This window comes from Anomalospiza imberbis, chromosome 3 (genome assembly GCF_031753505.1).
Source record: "Anomalospiza imberbis isolate Cuckoo-Finch-1a 21T00152 chromosome 3, ASM3175350v1, whole genome shotgun sequence".
NCBI classification, from domain to species: Eukaryota; Metazoa; Chordata; class Aves; order Passeriformes; family Viduidae; genus Anomalospiza; species Anomalospiza imberbis.
This window is the reverse complement of record NC_089683.1, coordinates 15,770,135-15,790,325: the sequence shown is the minus strand read 5'-3', so window position 1 is coordinate 15,790,325 and position 20,191 is coordinate 15,770,135. Positions and strand designations below refer to the sequence as shown.

Here is a 20,191-nt window from a genome sequence, read left to right as displayed (position 1 = left end):
GGGACCGGCGATGGGGGAGGCGGCGGGACGGGGCCCGGGGCTCCCTGTGGGAGGACCCGGCCGAGGCGGTGCCCCTGCCGGCGGCGGGGCGGGAGCGGGGGGGGGCCAGGCGGTGCCCGCACCCGCACCCGCACCACGGCGGCTGTTGTTCCGCCCGCGGGCGGCCGCGCCCTCGGGCCGCTGCTCCCCTCAGCGCCGGCGGGCGGGAGCTGGGAGCCGCCGTGCGGCCGTTCCGGAGCGGGCCGGACGAAGTCCGGGTGCTGCCGCCGCCAGATGCCGAGGACTGGCGGGGTCTCGGACGGGCACTGCGGGGCTTCGCAATCCCGAGTACGTGTTCCCGGAGCCCCACGCGGCTGAAGACAGCATTTCCCACAAGCAACGATCAGTATATTTGCTTGTTTTCATCCTCTTGATTTCACCTTAATTCTCTAGAGGTCAGACCGTGCTATGACATACAGTAGTAGCGTGTTACCCACCCGTGGCTGGATAAAGGTGAGGCATCTGTGGCCATGTGTAGGTCCAGAACGTTGGCTGAGTCGATGCATGACTTGTGTGCACTCACGCTGCCTGAGCCGCAGTGGATGTGCTAAGGACATGGTGGGTTTGTGTTGTTGGTCTTGCCGTCAAAATCAGGTCAAATGCATCTGGTGAATCAGGGCTCAGGCGAGGTCAGGTTCTCCAATGTCTGTGCAGTACCAGGCCTGTGCATCAAGTGATGTTGTTTCTCACCTTTGTTTTCAGCATCACCAAATATAGTCATACTGAGGAACTTCAGCATCCAGATGGGATGATGAATTCTCTGAATCAATCTCAGGATGTTACTGTCTCAACTCATAAAGCTCTTGGTCTGTGTTCGGACTAGTACTGAGTCTATGTATGTGGAAATTTGAGCTATACTGTGAACAAGACACTTCTTTGTCATTTGAGTTTGGGAAACATTGCTTTATTTTTAAAAAATGTAGAACTATTGATAAAAACCTTTTCAAATTTAATGAAACACAGAAACCACTCTGGATCTCCCTCAGAAGTTACCTCTTGGTAACTTGCTATAGTTTAGGATGCCCATTTATTCTTCCTTGTTAGTAGGATATGTTCACATTTTCATTAGTCCCTAATAATTATCTTCATTTACTTGAAGTGAAGACCAAAATTGACCAACTGAGTAACAAAACCTTTTTTATTAACACCATGTCTCTATCAACTAACCATTCCACCTGTAAGGCACAGGTGAGTGTGTTTTATTTGAGGAAGGACAGCTGACCTAATTGAGGCTACTTCCTTCACTGCTTCACCTCAGAAAAGGGGAAGATATTAAGAATTACCCTCATAACATTTAGTTCCCGTCTCTCTCCCACCTATTGAGAGGCTGCATTAAGAAATACAGAACCAAGTTAAGAGTTGGGAAGTGCTGAGCAGAGCAGTTTGTGTGCACAGAGCAGTGTGACGGACGCAGACTGAACTCCATGCATGATGCAGAGTCTGATGTATGTGTGCAGAGCAGCTGTGTGGCCTGTGTGTGTCTGGCTTCAAACCCCCTCTGTGCTCCTCGCTTTTCAGGCTTGGGTCTTTTGGGCTAACATGCCATATGATTGCCCAGCAATATCAATTTTAATCACATAGCCATAAGCTTATTTCCCCAGAAGAATCCTATTGCTGAGTAGGAATGTTGTCCTTTGGGGAACTTTTTAGAGAAGGGGCTTGAAGAATGTGTTGTGTTTAGATTAGAAAAATGAAGAGGAGATTTGATATTGTCTCAAAAGAAGACTAAATGGCATGGATGTAGAATTGTTTTTTAAATGGAAGACAAATGTGTGTAAAATGGTCAGTTAATGAATTTAGGCTGTGACTTAGAAGATTTGGAATTTCCAGAGCAATGAGGCCATGAGACAGTTTCCCTGTGCTGAGGGCAGGAAGCCCATTCGCTTAGAAAGCAGAGTCTGATGAGTTTATAAAAGTGCTTATGTGATTGCACATAAGCAGTTGCCTGGGATAGCAGGAGAGTAAGCTCCAGAAGCTTTCCAACTCTGTGTTTATTTTTTTGCTTAGTACATATTCTTATACATGCTTAGTCCATGTGTACTTTAATGTACGGTTTACTGCATAACATTATCCTTTATTGAATTAAAAAACCCAATTTCCTGTAGAGCATTTCAGGAGTGCTATAATCTTACTGACCATAAAGGACTTTACCCTTGTCACCACTATGAAATGGTTGGCATTATTCTGTCTTGTGTGCAGGAAATTAAAAATATCAACACTTCTGGTTACCTATATGAAGAAATTTAAGCTTTAATTTCCCAAGTGGTAAATACCGTATCAAAGACCTTCATTTCCAGGGTGGTAAATGCTTTATGCTACTTTGCATGTAGAGAAAGTCCACCTCCCACTGACTTCAGATGCACCTACTCACATTCAGCATCTTAGCAGCTCACACCACAAATTACTCAACTGGGCTGTGGGAGAAAAATGAAGAATATATATAATGCAAATTCCTCAGACTTACGTGTGAACTTTACAACAGAGTTAGAAGACAATGTTCTAGAGCCTCTGTTATTTGCTATAAGACTTTTCTTGCTTTTTCTCAGCAGAGCCAACCCCCTCCATCAAATGCTTTCCATTGCTACAGCAAAGGAGGTTGAGATGGTACAGGCAGGAACTTCCTTTCTACTGTCTGTACAATAGGTACACGACAGGTCAAAGTGGCATCTCGCAAAGCAAACATATATGACTGTGAATGAAGATAAACACACAAACAAAGAACCCCTAAAAGCAGACTTCTGTCACGGGATTTACCTAGACTACCACTGAACAACAGTGTGAGTGAGCCCTTTGGATATGCAGCATGCTCCTGAACTATCCAAAGCAGTCCTGTCATGAGTAGCAGTAGAAAAACTTACTCATTTTGTGTCCTGCCTTGAGTGGGATGGAGATTCTTTACAACTAGTCTCCTGTCTGTTCACTTAATGGCAAGAGAACATATTTTATGTTTATTAAGGCCCTGTGTTCTGGTGGTTAAGGTCTCTTTTGCTCCCATACTCTTCCTGTAATCTTCTCCTTATTATCAGGCCCCTAATTTACACTGTTATCCCATCTCATCCCCTTCTGATTCCTGCCTTCTGCTCAGCTCCTGCCTGTACACTTGTTCTCCTGCTGTCATTCTTTCTTATCTGTACCCTTTGCTCTTCCTTTGTTGTTCCAACTTTTAGTAAAACTTTGGGGAAGAAGACTTGCTTAGGAGGCCTAGACATTTAGCAGTCTTATATGAGAGCTGGAGTCTTAAGGAAATTCTGCAGGTAAATTTTAAGATGTCATCTGAGGGTATTAAAATTGAGTTTTCTCTTTATGTTTTCCATGTTTGGTTAGTTTTCCATGAAACCAGCGTAAGACTTAACTTCCATCTGCCGAACTTCTTGAAGAGTTTAAAGGCACGACTCTGATGGTTGCAGGTGTTGGAATTCTTTGATAATCAAATTGTAATAAAGTGTGTCATCCTGGACAAAACTGGAATTTCCTCTGATTTTCTCTGTGAGGAACAGCTAAACCATTCTAGCTAAAAGATGAAAAACATTCTAAGTGTGTTCATATAGACTGATGTGTATTTAAGCCTTTGGAGAGGAACTGAACCAGGATAAAACTTGAATTTGTTTATCTTGCACTTGGTTGGGGGACTTAGGAATGAAAAGATAAGATCTCTTGTTATCCTTGTATTTTTTTCTCACATCTTAAAAGTGCTAGGGGGTAGCATGAGTGCTCTTACATTAAAAATAGAAAGTCGCTCATGTAAGAGGCTAAGGCTTCATCAGAGTCCAGTTAAGTGACAAATAAATGTGAGTCAGTGGCATCAAGCTCTTTAAACATTAGCCTGATTCAATATTCTGTCTGTACTGTGCTGTGAGGAGGCCACAGGACTTAAATTTTTGAAAATACTTGCATGGCTTGCTCATTGCTGTTGTAAACTAATTGCTCCACAGGACAAGCCTCTGAAGGTGATGAATGTGGAGCTAATGCTGGGTGCTGTTTTATGCAAACAGTTTTCTTCTGCTGGGAGAAGAGGGATCAAGGAATACTTGGGTTAGGATGGTGACTGTCAGCGTGGGAGGATGGTACTCAACCTAAGTTTTGCTGCTGAGTGCCATTTTTCTGGTTTAAGTGGCTTCAGGATAAGTGTATCTCCATGCTGGGAGTAGTTTGGTCATTGCTTGTAAAGGATGGTATTGATTAATATTGATATCTGCTGCAAGGTAAATGCTGCTGTAGTCTGATGTGCTGAGGCAGCTACTGATCGTAGTTGATAGGAGTGTCTCAGCCTTTGTCTGACACTCTTCCCTCCTACCATTTCAGTAATTGCTACTAGATTCCAAGCTTCTTTTTGGGAGGTGCAGTATATATAACTTCATTGAACATGAGAGGGTTTCTCTGTATCCTTTCCTTCTGTGGCATGTGGTACTGGAGAGTGCAATAGGCTCTGGGGAACAAAGTCAAGCCTGTGTTACCTGGGTGAGCCATCTCCCTACTTCAGAGAGCTTTCCTTTCATCCTGATGGGCCTGTGAGGGAGGGAAGGAGGATGCTGGCTAAACAGAACCATTCCCTTTTTTGTGCCGTTGGCATTAAAATGCAGGTTTGTCTGTTTTGGTCCTAAGCAGGTCCAGTGAATCTCTTGTGAAGTAGATCCAAAGCCCTGGGACCTCACTGTGCTGCTACTGTCAAGAGACACATGTGGTGGAGTCCCATATGAGATTCCTATCCAGGAATACCCTGCACTGATCTAGCTGGACATAAAGCTTTTGCAGATTTCTGTGGGCTTCTCTTTTACTTTCACTGGCTCTATCTTATACGTGGGAGGACAGGAGCCAGCTGGAGTTCATGGTATCCCTCAAAGTTGAGGTGTGTCCTTTTTTTCATGGAAATTAAGCAAATAGCCTTTTAATGGCTTTTGTTCAGTTACATGCAACTTGCTCTGCTAAAGGTTGATAAAAGGTCCCCTTTTGTATGAACAAACACAACTGGAAGTCACTTAAATTGTCAAGTAAATTTTATCCTCTTATCTGGAAGCATCAGGAGGGCCCCTAGAATTAAGACAAATGTAGCTCATGTCCTTTTAATGGTGATTTGATTATTCTTTCATTACAAGTGACTAGTTCCCTTTTCTAATTATATGTCTTACTTTTATCTAAGAAAAATTACCCAATTTATGGGAGTGGACCATTAAAAATTGCTCATCCATTAACAGTTTATTGTAGTGCTATGAGATTGCTGGTTTCAGAAAATGTCTGTATTGCAATAGATTTGTATAGATTTTTGGTTCTTCTGCCATGTTGCCAGTGGTCATGACAAATGAGAAAGAAGGAAGTGGGGGTGGATGTGCAAGGCAAAAATGATATGGAGAGGTCAGAGAGCACAAACTCTGCACACATTTAGTGTGCCTTTGAGGGAGTGAGAAGTATTGGAAGGGAAAGGGGCACTAGGGAATAAGACCGAAATGCATAAAGATGCACTGGTACTTGGAAAGGCTTCAGGTTTCATAAAGATTTAGTGAATTCAGGGAGAGCTCTGTCTGTGTTTGACCTCTGCACTTCTTGGTTTTTTTCTCTCTCTTCTTCTCTTTCCCCTGCAACTGCTGTAAGAGCATGTTATTCAAATGGGGGAAAGGACATCAGTCAGCCAAGTGACACAGCAGAGACAGGAGAGGGGACATTGGAATTGTAGTTGGGAGCATGATTTGAGAAAGCCTTGGGTCCTGCAGGCAGGTCACTGCAGGCAGGTCACTGCAGGCCATTCCTGTTAGTTTTGTGATGGGCTAGGGATGCCAGTAGGCAAAGCATGTTCAGAGAGGTAATAGTTCTTACTGTATCAATTAAGAGTTTGAAAAATAGACAAGTGTTTGATATGAAAGTACTAGTGTAGTTTCTCTGTATAATCTAAATGTACTTTTTTGTTCTGCATCATATAATATTAAGACTGATGGTTGTCTGAAGGTCAAGTGTTCATCTATACAGGTAAACTGACTGGTAAAGGAATTGTGAATAGTTTACCTGTAAACTATAAGTAAACAGGGGCAATTCCTTACATGGAAACTCCATTCTATAAAGAAAGACACTTTTTTTTCTGAAATACAGTGCATGTTAGGGGAGCAATAACAACAAACTATGATTATCAGACTATTCCCAGAGCAGAACAGCCATAAGGATAAAGTAAGGAAAGGGAGAAGACAAAATGATAGAGATGGAAAGAAGGCAGTCAAGTGGTTAAGTAGAGATACCTGTGGGAAGATGTAATGTAACTATCCTTTCTCATCTGAATTTTACAGACTGAAATTCATTGTGTGGTAGCCCTCAGAAATTTGTTCAAATGTGAGCTATTTTGGTTTTGAAGAGTTCATGCTCTTCCATCAGCTCAGTGTGGTAATAAGATGTGTATATACTGAATTTTTCCATACAATTTCTAATGACAAGGTTCTTGGTTATGAGTTTAATTAGGACTCAGCACTGTCTTTCATGTACAAATATCAGAAGTCTGAGGACTATGAAAAATGCATATTAAATGTCTCACTAGTTATGATTATATATATGGTACACTATTAATAGTGATTTATATGTAGAATAAAGTAATTCTTCAGTGGAAGAAGGGCATAGCATATGCATATAATATACATATTTTAGGCTGAAATGCCCTTTGACAAGCCAAGAACAGGGCACTATTCATACATCTTTAGTAAGTGAATTAATTTTGGCAGTTAACATACTGCATCTTTGCTTTACTGAAACACTTTATCCCTGTTGTACTTGTCTGCCATCATTATAGGCAAGCTGTTTAATGATGGCCTGTGGTAATGCAAATTATATCACTTAATTACTTGCATTAATGTTGTAGGAAGTTTCAGGTACACAGGGTGAGTGTCCATGGAGCTACAAGCAAGGAAAAAAGCTTCAGACGAGGGAAAGAAGTGGCTAAGTGTGGGGTTGCCTCCTGCATTGGTGGGTTGAACTTACCAGTGGGCTGCCTTCCAGAAAAACCAATGAGAGATGCAACCTCCCTTTCCCTATTTTCATGTTCTACTGCATATGAGAGAGCAGAGATTGAAGAGCTATGCTTACAACATAGAGAGCATGGTAACGTGTTGATGTTGGCAGATAAAGCCATTTCTGCAGCAGGAGATACACTTCTGAATAGGGAGATTCAGATGTGGTCCTGATCCATGGATGACTACATGAGTTTAGTCTGAAGGTGCTAGATGTTCACAGTGTTAAACATTGATGCTGGGAGGAGTTTTCACATCTAATTTCCATGTGTTTGAACACTGGAGACTTCCATATAGAACACACAGTACAGCTGTAAGTCAATGCCAATATTTATTTCATTCTGCTTCTTTATGGCGTTCCTCAAATTATTGTTGTTTGTGTAACCTTCAGTAAAGTGTATTTGAATGTTCAGATGTTATGCAGTTAGCATTGCTGCCCTTCTTAAGAACAGGAATTTCTATGAATTTGCCTTATTTCCTTTTTAAATGCAATGTTTCTATACATCTTTACCTAAGCTTAAAAGCTATGCATGGACCATTAAAATAATAAGATAATTAAGGTGAAAGTTTTGGAAATATAAGGGGAAATATAACATAAAATGTTATATTAAATGTATCAAATATTGCATAGTGGTTTTTTTTTTCTATTGTCACAGATTAGCACTTTGTTAGCTAGTTCATTCACATGTTTTCCAGGAGGGATGACATCTTACTTTCCTGGGTGTGATATTGGAGGAGTACTGGTTGACCAGCTTGCTTTATTGTATCCATGCTACTGTCATCTCAGCTAGGTAGGAAACAAACATCCTGCTCTGTCAAACTCTTCAGGAATTCTTAGCCTGAAGAAGAAGGTTGCAAAACTTTTCTCATTGAAAAAAAAAACCCCATACTTTTACAGTATGAATGAAAGTACCTCCATGCCATGGGCATATCTTTCACTAGACCTGGGTTATTTAAAGCCCCATCCAACTTGTCCTTCAACACTTCTATGGATGGGGCATCCACAACTTCTCTGGACAATGCATACCAATGCTTCAATACCCTCATTGTATAAAATGTCTTCCTTATGTCTGATCTAAACTCTCATTTTAAAACTGTTGGCCTGTTGCTCAGGCCCTGGTAAAAAGTCCTTCTCCAACTTGTAAGTCCCCTGTATATACTGAAAGGCTGAAATAAGGTCTCTCTTACAGATAAAGAGAAGTGTGTATCCTGGAAATGTCAGATCTGTTTTCTAACACTTTGTTAGGATGCTCCACAGAAAGACAGACTTGGATTTCTCTTCAGTAGATGTAGTTCCAAGTTACTGGAGCATAGTAGCCCCAGCATCTCTGTGTAGCCTGTGGAAAATATTTCCAGGGAATGATTCTTCTTATCTCACTGAGATTCTGAAAGTGTCTGTTTCCAGATCCTTAAGCAACTAAATACAATGAAATAGGCTGAACATAAGCCAAAGTCTACAAATGTGAGAACAATTTGATGAATATTCATAATGGCTGAAGATTACCCCTAATGGATCAATACAAACATTACATATTAATTATGAGCAGGTTATGTTCACTCAGAAAGCACATAAATGATCATCAGGCCTGTATGAAGGACTCAATTTCATACTGTATAAAGTGGCATATAGGGGACTGAATTTTCTACATATTCCCCTTTTGCACTTTCCCCTTAAGTACTTTCATTCAAAGTCATACATTTTTTCAGGTGGAGAGGAATATTCCATATTTCTGATGCAATTGTTTTATTGTTACTCTTGGCACACAGCCATTTAATTTGTTTCAAGGAACAGTAGTTGCAGGATGTGATAAGTAGGGTGATAGTCATCAAGAGTAATTTAGTATTTGCTTTCACAGAGCACAAGCTCCTTTTGATTCACTTTAAAACGATAAGGCCTGATTTTTGTCTGGTGTAAATCAGAGAAAAATGCTGCCTGTTTTGAATGTGTGTCTTTTGTATTTAATTAATTTCTGGAAGATTTTTTATTGTAAGCCCATTGTAGGATTTGTACCATCACATTTAGTCTGTCCTTACTTTTGAAATTCTTCAGTTATACTTCTGTGGACTCTTTATTTTCTTATATATCTCTGCGATGGGAGACTTGGTGCTGGACACTGCTTGCAAGGTGAGACTTGATTTAAAGAGTAGTTTAATGCTTTCAGGACTTTTCTCAGTACAATTCTTCCTGATATTCTGTCAGCTTTATAAAATGACACTGAATATTGTGCAAATATTCTTATTTTGCTGACCACATCAATACTTAAATAATTTTGTCATAGACTATACTTGATAACATGGCATTTCTTCTGTTTCCGATTGTCCATTCAACCAGCATTTGTTAGGTCTGTATGAAGGTTTTCCACAACCTTGTCTCAGAGTTCTGTTTTGACTGTCAGATAACATTGTGTCACCTGTAAACTTGCCCCATTCACACTCTTTTTCAGACCATTAGTCAAGACATTGAGCAGTTGTCTACATCTTTAGGTACCATGCAGTTTATCTTTAGCCTGAGTGAAAAGTAAATCCTGTATTCCCACCTTTTTGTTGCATCAGTGACAAGAGCACAATTTGATGCATCTGAGAAGGTGGCCAAACAAATCTTTTCTCCGTAGACTTTAGCATTGTTTGAAGTTTGAACCACTTTGGATAAAAAAAAAAATATGCCATGAACAGCTGTGGTGGCATCAGAGTCTCAGAGCAGTTCCAAGAATCCTGTAGGAGTTGAAGGAGTGGAGCCCACAGATGAGTGTTTCCTACAGCCTCAGAGCCAAGCACTTGTTATCTGGGGCCAAACCACCCTAGGCTGCCCCTGGTGGCAGCTGACCCTGTGGGTGGCAGTGAAGGGTGGGCAGAGGAAATGGGGGTGTGTTGGGCTCTCTGCCGAGTGGCTAAGCCTGTGCACTGCAGACTCCATTGCGCTGGGATCGATGCAGGCACTCTATGTTTTTTCCTCTTCTTTCCATCAGGCTTTCTAGTCATTACTGGAGAGATGTTTTTCTGTACATAGCTTGTCAGCCAACATGCAGGAGGTAGTGCAGAAGCCCACAATCCCTGGAAACTCTGCTTTCTTTGCTATGTTATATTCCCAAAGCTTCAACATAGGAATACTTAGTTCCTGGCATATTTTACATTCCCAAATGATTGCTTGGCTCCAACACAGCCATGGGCTTTGCACTCTTCTCAAGTTGTTGAATTATTGATGCTGCTTCGTGTCAGAAGAGCTCCTTAATGCCTATGTTGCAGCAGTGGAGCCTGATGTGAGACATTCCCTTCTGTAGTTCATCTCATCCCTCAGACACACATAGGCAACTTGCAGAGGGAATGGGTTGGGGTGAGGGAAGAGAGACTATATGAGCAGATGGGGAAAAATGGGATCAAATATCAAAACAACAGGATAGAAGCCCCAGCTGAGAAATGGGAACAAAAAGACGTGTTTCATTAGTTGGAAGGAGATGGCTATGTCTAGTCCAATTCGGCAAGGAAGATCCACATTAGTTTTCCACATTTTGCTAAGGCAGCTTCTGAGGGAATTGTTCCTGCAGGCCTGTCTCCCCTCTCAGGTTTGCCTTTAATTATGAACAGCAGAAATATGCTGGGGGAAGGCAGTACAGGGGATGTTGGAAGGCTCTGTGCTTGTTCACTAAAGCCTGAGAACAGATTCTGCACACATTTCAGGGCAGGAGCATGTCTGGTTGCCTACATCTGCCTCAAATTCTGCAATCCTACCTTACAATTCACTCATGCTGCCTGTGCAAGTCCAGCCTAAACCTAAATGTTAGTTCCTTTGTATCTACCTCCTTCCCTCCATCAAAACACCCTCAGTACCTCTTGAGCCTGAATTTGTCTTTGTTCAAAAAAAAAAAAAAAAAAAACCAAAAAAAAAAAACCAAACAAAATGCAATTCCTTAGAATATCCCAGCAAGATCCCCATAATACTTTTAGTACTAGCACAATAACTTTTTTACTGGTGAAAATAACTCCTACCTCATTGGCATCAAACTTTGGTGTTTCAGCCCTGCATCACATTAGCAAGGGAAGATTGTGCTTACCTAGAAATATAAGGTTCCTAGCTGGCTGATAAATTCTAGCAGAAATTCTGATGTTAATCCCGAAATACATGACTTTATACTCCATGATCTTCAGTTTTTGTCTGTCTGTTTTACTCTTAGCCTACCTGTGCAATACTCTGATCTTCCTCTGCACTGACCCAGCCTTTGAATCTTGTGATATGCTCTTGATTCATTAGCATGTTTTCATTTTTTTCATTTTCTTGTGCCAAGGTTGTTAATGAAAGTATTAAATAAAATCAGTTCCAAGGTCCCAAGCTTGAAGAAGTTTTAATTGGATGTGCAGGGTACATTTTGTAGATAAACTAAGGACACAGCAGAGATCTGTATGTGAGAAAATCAGCCTAATCCTGATGTCTTCTGTAGAGTTATTCTGCTTATTCAGAGGATGCTGCTTCATTTCAGTCTTTTGTCCTGCACACAGACAGCAAAACAGCCTATGGCCTGGGTAGCTTTATAAGGACTATGAAATATGATTTGGATGATTCATGATTGAATGGACAGCACTGATGTTGAGGTGGAAGTAGGACAGAAATACTCTTTCAGCAACTTTGTAAGGGAAAAACAAGCAAGAGGGTATTGTGGAGATGTGGGAAAAGGTAGAGGATACACAAGCCAAAAGGCCTGAGTAGACAGAAGAGGAGCTTCACAGAAATGCTGTATGTTCTTGGGGCCATCAAGTCAGAAATGCATAGTGCTCCTGGCATAGCTCAGATAGCCACTTGTGAACTGCAGATACGTCTTTATATAAACCACCAGTCAAGCATATTGCTTATCTTCTTGTGTATGGAATACTATTGTTATGATTCATGTGTACCTTTTACTATATCTTATGTTCAGAATTAATTGCACTTTCTGTGGAAAGGAAATACATTTTCAGCATTTTTTTTTAATTGAATAGTGGGGAGCACATAGAGTAAACACTAAACAAAACCACATTACTAAGCATCTGAAAAGCAGTTAGGAATATTAAAACCATGAGCTTCAGGAAAGTTATTTGCCCCTCCAGCATCCCCCAAATCTGTTGTGCTATAGGGTACCAGCCCTTTTCCCACACTCTTCTGTCTCCTCTTCATCACACTGGTGATCTGGGGACACGCAAAGGAGAAAACCAAAAATGACTTTCCAATTTACAGACATTAACCCAGTGCAGTTGTCCTTTAACCTTTTCCTCAGGTTTAGGTCTTCTTTCTCACAGACTCCATCCAGACTCCATCCAGACCTAAACAAATCTGAAGTTACAAGGATTTCATCTTTCCAAATTTTTCCTTGTCCTCTGAGCCTAAAGGCAGTTGTGTAAAAGCAGTGCTTTTCTGGTAACTCAAAGAGAAATTTATTAAGCATGGCATGGATTCCTAGATAGCCAGAGAAAGAGCAGAGGGTAGATGGCTGTTAACTGAGAGAGGGTTCAGGGGTTGTGTGTGTCTCCATTAGGAGGGTTGATGGCTGCTTTTGGTATGGGGTAGCAAAGTACAGGAGAGGCAAATTAGTAAGTGGGCATGTGTAGGGCTGCCCTCAGTTTGAAGGATCTCACTGTCAAACTCATTGCAAGCAGGCAAAACTGGATTTTTTAAAATGAGGATAAGGACAGAGAAGGAAAAATACATCCTATTCCTCCAGAACACTGGGCCCTGGTCACAAGCACGCTTCCTCCCAGTCTGAGCACCACCAGAGAGCTGTGTCAATGAACAATCTTCATGCTAAGGGAGAGCACTACTTTTGGTATAAGGTTATTTAATTCCAGCAGGTCAGTGTAAAGTACACTGCAAAACTACAGGAAAGCTGCAGAGAATTCCCTACAGCAACACTCAGAATTGCTTTCCTTTAGCAAGTGTCTGAATAGCCTGACCTCAGCGATGTCCCTCATAATAATGATTTATGCTGGCTCAAAACTGAGGGCACCAATTAAACTGTAAGCCAGCAACACATCTCTAGAAGTTTTCTTCCTCCATTTACAGTAAGCATTTCTAGAATAAAAGAACTTTACCTTCCAACTGTTGAGGTTTTCCTTTAGCTGCAATTTTTTTTTGACTGATGTAATAATGCCCTATCACCTGGGCAGTCAGCTCAGTGGAGGAGGAGGAGGCAACAAGTTTCATCAACAATCTGGACAAGGGAATTGAGTGCACCCTCAGACAATTGAAAGATGACACTCATTTGGGTGGGACTGTGAATCTGCTGGAGGGCAGGAAGGCTCTGCAGAGGGATCTAGACAGGCTGGGTTAGTGGGCTGAGGCCAGTGGTATGAGGGTCAACAAGATGAAGTGCTGACTCCTGCACTTAGGTCCCAACAACTCTATGCAGTGCTACAGGCTGGAGGCAGAGTGGCTGGAAAGCTTCTCTAGTGAAAAGGACTTGGGGATGTTGGTTGGGAGCAGCTGAACTTGGGGCCAGAGTGTGCCCAGGTGGCCAAGAGGACCAATGACATCTGGCCTGTATCAGGAATAGTGCCATGGGACACCTTCCACTAGACCAGATTAATCAGAGCCCTTTCCAGCCTGGCCTTGAACACCTTCAGGGATGAGGCATCCACAGTTTCTCTGAACAACCTTTTCCAGTGCCCCATCTTTTGGAATGGTACTTTTCCCTGTCTACAATGTAGAGAGATGTTCCAGCTGGGGCTCAGAACCAGTGCACAGTCAGGTCTTGGTAACAGTGTACTGTAGTAGGCTCTGGTACCATCTTTGAAGTCTTGCTCTATTTATTTATTTTTATCACTGTCAGGGTCCTAACTATCCCTCTCTATCACTCATCATTTTTTTCCTGCACTAAGCACTAGCACTGCTACGGATTTGGCCAAGAGACAGGTTTCTCAAAAGGTCATCAGTTCCAGACTTCAGTATGGGATTGTGGTGGTAAATCAGCTTTCCACCAGCTAGAATACTGAAGACCAGCACTTTGCTCTTTGCCAAAATGCAAGAAGGCAGGTAATAGCTGTAGCAAAAAACAGGTATCTAGCAAAATATGTTGGAATATCAGTAGAAGAATATGGGATATTTTCAGAAGAAGGATCCATTTCCTGTTATCCTGAAAGGGTTAGGCTCCTCCAACAGGTTACTGAATCTGCCTGCAAAATGGATTTAAATCTTTGCCAGTTTGCAGTAAAAAACATGAACTGCAGGAGCAAGCCTAGTTAACACTATTATACAAGCTGTCCTACAAGGATCCATAGAGAAAGTGAGGATGACATTCTTCCTTCAGTGGCATTGGTCTCCCTCTTGTCTCAGAAGGCCAAAAGGGAGGTGGAAAAACTCGTGACTCCTTGACTTGAGATACACCTGACTGTGCAGTGCTGCCCTTTCCATTAGTGTTTTAGCTGTAGTTCCACTGTTGTACCAGTCCTTAGGTTGAAGCAGATCTCTGAGAGCACTGGAGTAGGAGTTGCCTTTCCCAGCTGGACATGGCTATCATTGTTTATTGTGTACTGTGTGTTCATCTTGATGCTGTTAAACTCAAAGCAAGTCTGTGAAATGTATTGTACATAACTCCTGCCACTCTGACACCCATCTAGCTGGAGTCAGGCATGGAAAGGAAAAGACAAAAATCACTCTCCTGGGACATCACTTACAGTAGGAGATCACTCTTTTTCCATTTTGCCACATTCTTTACATTCTTTCACAGTCAGGGTTGGGTCTGGAGGAGAACCAACCAGATCATGAACGTACTGCAAAGCTACCAGCTTGAGGCACAGGGGTAAATGTTAGTGAATGTTAACCTGCAGGAGAACAGGGAGTGTGCCTCGTGGAGCATCTTGCTCTTTCAGGAATCTATTTCTACAAGGAAAGGGAACAAATACCCTCTGTTCAACTCTATTCCCTTTCAGGGATGGGAAGAGGAAAGGTTCCCTTCCCCTGGTGAAAAAGTCAGGACCAGCAGTAGATTTGGTCCCTGAGTTCAGGACATCATATTGTCTCCCTTCCTGGGTTAATTTTACCATTCATGTTTCCCCAGATCTGGAGAAACACTTCCTAGCACACTTCCAGAAAGATGTGACACATGTTAAGGTACACTAAAGACAGTGTGCCTTGTTTGTACAGTAACTAGCTCATCCTCATTTTGATTGCAAGTTTTCACTGCCAAATATTTAGGAGAAGCTTAGTTCCTGTGATATTGCCAGTATACATCTGCCCAGATGGATCTGATCTGGATGATGTTTGCTTTCTTCAAGCATTTGTCCTTTGAAGCATTGTCCAAAGCAGACACTTCCTTTGTAATGCCTGGCAAAAGATGGCTTGAGAAACCACACCAACCTGCTTTAAACCAGCTTCTGAGCTGAAAGGAGGAATATGGCCACAACAGCACATCCCATTGTTAGAGAAAATAAAGATGGAAGCGTTGCTTTATTCCTGCTCAAAAAAAGTGAAGTGAAACAAACACCTCACAGCTTTTGGTATCAACCTAATTGAATAGAGAAATTAGGGCCATAAAGTAATATGGACTTTATAGCTGAAATCTGATCTCTGTCAAAGCATTTCAAGGATGTGCATCATGCCTGTAAAAGGCATTATAATTATGGCACCAGAACTTGCACTCTAATTTGAGTTGCCCTTGTCACAAAGTACCCTGACAATTCTCCTTCTATTGTCATTCTGCATCCTGAGAGATGCTGAGCCCCCATTAAATCTTGAAGTCTGGTAGTGGGACAGTGCCTGCCTCACCCATGTGTGTCAGTGAGTTGTTAAGAGAATGTAAACAATTTAAAGGCAATAACCTGGAGTCCTGTGTGTTTTCAAGCAACACCTGGGCAACAGGCAGTGATGCCCTGCCTACAGTACCTTTCTGAAGCTCCTATCACTTTGTCATCATGCCTGTACTAGGTGTATCAGGCCCTGTAGGTATGAGGTTACTGCTGTGTTGAGTCCTACCCATGCCTCCAATATCAGCTCTTTCCAGAGGTACAAATACTGGAGAAGACATTGGGATCTTTCTAGGCAAGAAGCATTTGGAACATAATGCAGCATTTCACTTGTGCAGCCAGGAAAGCTTTGCTCACCCTTAGCTGCAGATACAGGAGGGAGGCTGTTGGACACAGCCCCTGCTCCCATCATCTTCCACTGCCTGGATGTCACTTATGTGCTGCTAAAACCTCCTGCCCACATTTCTCTTGTAGAGTTTTTCAGGCTTTGTCTGATTCATGAATTAGATCTAATCCCTGCTAATCCCTAATCTAACCTAATCTAATCACTGCTTAAGAACTTGTTAAAACTGAACATTAACATCTAAGTAATATTCCAACACTCCATATAATTTCATTCCTTTTGCACTTAATGCAACTTCTTGCTTTTAATGCCACTTCATTTCCTGTTTTGTGGGGTTTTTTTGGTGTTTGCCTACACTATATTTAAAGTTATAACACATCATTTTAGCTGAAATCATTAGGAAACCTGAAGCACTCATTGAGCCTTAGGACTGAAACATTTGTCAGCTCAGTTTAGAAGTTCAGCTTTCACCCACAGCTCTAAGGTTCCTAAATGTTACAACCACCCCAGTTATCAAAAAAAGGAGATCATATTAACAGATTTCTTGCATCTTAGAGTATTAATTCTCTGTCAATTAACTCAAAAGCATCATTAAAGGCTATGGGAGCTGGACACTTACTCAGGTACACTGGCTGATGCCTGGTGGCAAAGCCAAGCCAAGCCAAGTCTAGCCAAGCTACAAGAAAAGCACATTTCACCCTCTAGATCATTTTAGCAGGTCTTTTCCTAGGCCATAACTTGTTGTTTACAACAAAGGAAATATTACAACTAAAACACGGTCCCCAGGGGGCACTTCTCTGTCCCCGTTAACTGGAGGAAACAAGACACACCTTCCATGTGACCTGAGAAACTGCTTTTATCGTGCCACATGGACCTGAGATAGGCAGGGATGTCAAAACCATCCCTAGGCTGCTGTCCTATAAAACTCTGCGGCAGTTAATGCATGTCAGCTCTGGGAGATGTAAAATGCATTGCAATGCTTTTGAAGATTGCACCAGAACCCTTGTCTAATCGAAAGGTCATGTATTGCTGTGATGTGTCTTGAAATAAGAAAAGTAATCCTTCTTCTTAATGAGTTGAGAGCAGCACTGCATGCCAATAGGGATACACTGCCCTGTTTATATTGTGGATTGTTTCTCACCGCTTGCAAACTAGAGCTCTGCTTCATGGAAATGCTGCACAAGCACTTAAAACACTTTGGCTCTTGCCAGCAGCTGGGGCTGATATCATCTTGTGAGGGGTTCTCAGAAGTCTGCAGGAGCTATTTTCAATGGGACAGCAGGTCTCTCTGTTTCTTTGGATTTTAAATTTTGTCTTTAGGTTGATCTTCGTATCAAGATTTGTGTTACTGAAAAAGTCAGTATTTTATCAGGTAGCTGTCTGCATCTCAATTTTTAGGACAACTAATGTCCTCAGAAGTACTGAGGACTCATGATTCCTAGGCTTCTGGCAGCTCAGTTCTGAGTTTCAATTTATATATTACCTATAATATCCTGCATTTGTTATGCAAGTCATGAAATATTTTTTAAGACAGGTCTTTTGTAAACAATAGGTCAGGTTAAGTTGCAGTGCTTTTTACAACATATATTTTATTAAGAACTTTTGATAAATGCTAAACAGTGGGAAGGAAGGCAGTATCTTCCATCCCATCCATGATCATCACTACACTATCAGGCTTGTGAGTATACTACAGGGGAATTCTGCTTGACTTGAGGAGGCTGCAGGATCCTACTGCTTGCAGCAATGCTCTGAGCAAGATCCTCAGGCCAGGCCAGGCCATAGAACTCTCACCTAAAGAAAAAAAGAAAACATTAAAAATGTACCAATTAAAACATTCTTGCAGAATGATGCCCAGCTCTAATCAGCAGAGGAGAGCAAAACAACAAGAAAAACTGGGAAAAGCCTGAGAAGGATTCTCCAAAGGCGGTGGTTTAAAATCTGCCCTTATATAACTTGTTGAAGTCACCAAATATGAACCTAGGCCAGCAAACTCATTCAATTTTTTATTCTATAAATAGTTTCCTCTCTCCAGTGGCATGAGTCTAAGGTTTAATAGTGGTTTGGCAGTTTGCAGAGAAAAACCTGAGCAGTGTGCCAGTTTGCAGGGAGGGAGGGGCAGAGGGATGGTGAAACACCCTTCAACTCATTCTTACTGCAACCAACGGACTTAAGGCTTGGACTTAACTCGTTTGTGGGATTCAACCTTCAACATGTCCGATTATTTGGAAAACATAGGAAAGCCCAGACCTCGAGGGAGGCGCTTCCCCAGCAGCCTGCCTGCCTGCCTGCTGCAGCGCTGGAGCCTGTGCTGCTCTCCCCGCTCTGCTGCAGCACCCCGACAGGAGATTCCTGTGCTCTTATGCACAGCACATCAATTTCTGCATAGTTCTTAACGTGGGGGGGAAGCTCCCAAAATGTTTGGGTTTGTTTGTTTTGCTTTGTTTTGTTTTGTTTTCTTTGTTTTTTGGTGTTTGGTGGGTTTGTTTCGTTTATGGTTTGCAATTTGCTTTCCCAGCCCGGTTCTGTGTGTCACTAACTGGAAATGCAGATTTAAAGGAGGCAGTACTGGAACTAAAGAAACGAGGCAGGAAAGAGAAAACATTGGTTTGGATAAAAATCATTCCCCTGGACAGAAATGGATAACCAGGCTAAGAGGGATGAAGGGGGATCGCCGAACTCCAGCCCCTGCCTTTGGGAGGCTGCTTTGGGAAAGCTGGGGAGAGGGGGGCAAGCCGAACTGCGAGCGAAGGAGCCCTGTAGGAAGGGAGGGAGCTGGGGGCTGCAGGGCTGTGCCAGCGGGAAGCTGGACAATGAGGGAGGTGGCTGCGAGCTCCCACGCCCCCGAGGATGAGCAAATGCAACTTGCTTGGCCTGCGAGCAGAGAGGATGTGGGTAAGGGAATATGCTGGGAGACCTGTGTGTGCCTGAGGCGTTTGACCTCGGCCACCGTCACTTCGGTCTTGTTGGGGATGAATAAAAGTTTTCAAGGGGGGATGTTGCAGATTCATAGCATTCGGCTGGTGGAAAGCAAACCTTTTTCTGAGAGAGCTGAAGTACGTGTAGTTGGTCACAGCTTAGTGTGAGCCTTGGCAGCCCCCCAGGAGAAGGACACTAGTCCCTTTGCTCTCTGAGCATCCCGGCTGAGACCCCAAGAAGGAGGACAGTGTTCATGGCACAGTAGTCATGACAGGGCAAAACTCTCGTTTATTGTTTACTGTTGTTAATCTTCAGTTCAAAAATAATGCAAACACATCAGAGTCATTCCTGCCTCTGCTGTGGATCCTCCACTTGGAGGAGGTCTCAGAGGGAGGTCTCTGGAGGGCAGCTCAAGCTGCAGACCTGCTTTGTGTCACTGACACAACTGTGCGTGCAAAACAAGTACATCCAGAGCTCTGTGCCCCGGCCTGACGCCGGAGCTCCTCTGTGCACACTGTGTTCTCCTGTGCAACAGAGAGCTGCCTGTGGGGCTGATGCTCCTTCCCACCACCATCCCAGGTGCAGCTAGCCCTTTCCTTTCAGGAATGTAATGCCCTCAAACAAGAAAGGGAGGAATAACATGTCCAGGAGATACCTAAGAGGATCAAATTAAGAGAAAGGAACTTCTCAGGATTCTCCTGTGCTTTTCCCCTACTATCTCACCTCTCCTTAATAGTGGCTTCTACTTTAGGGCAGGGCTTCATATTGGTCATTTGGTGCTCAGATCTCCATCCATGCTGTGGGCAACCTGTACAATGCCTGTGGAAGTAGGATTCATTGGCATCACAGCTGGCCTAGGTTTTGTCCTGCTGCTCCTTGCCTACCAAGGATGTCCTCTGCGTCCCAAATAATGTATGAGGCTGGGCAGGGAGAAAAGATCTCCAAAGACAGTATCTTGAAATGCCAGACTGCACTTCTTGGCCAGGCATTTCCACCTTCTACAGAAAGTGGGAACTAGGTTCTTAAATGCCTTGAATGAGGTGTTTTCAATTCATAAAACTTTCTGAGATTCTTCACCATTTGCCTTTTCATGTTTTTGTTCATTGTGCAGAAAAGAACATTTAATTTTTAAGCAGACGAGTATGTATGTTGTTAAGTAAAAAATGTATTAAATATTTCATCAAGGGAAGTGTTTTAATAAGTACTTTGG

General features: G+C 42.5%; 1 long non-coding RNA gene across 1 annotated transcript in view; it reads left to right on the top strand.

Moving 5' to 3' along the window:
• The first annotated feature begins 336 nt into the window (after positions 1-336).
• The window catches only part of LOC137470304 (uncharacterized), a 35,132-nt gene continuing 15,277 nt past the window's right edge, over positions 337-20,191 (top strand). The window contains exon 1 of the long non-coding RNA XR_010996993.1: positions 337-492. This is a non-coding gene — a long non-coding RNA (uncharacterized lncRNA). The remainder of the gene's footprint in view (positions 493-20,191) is intronic.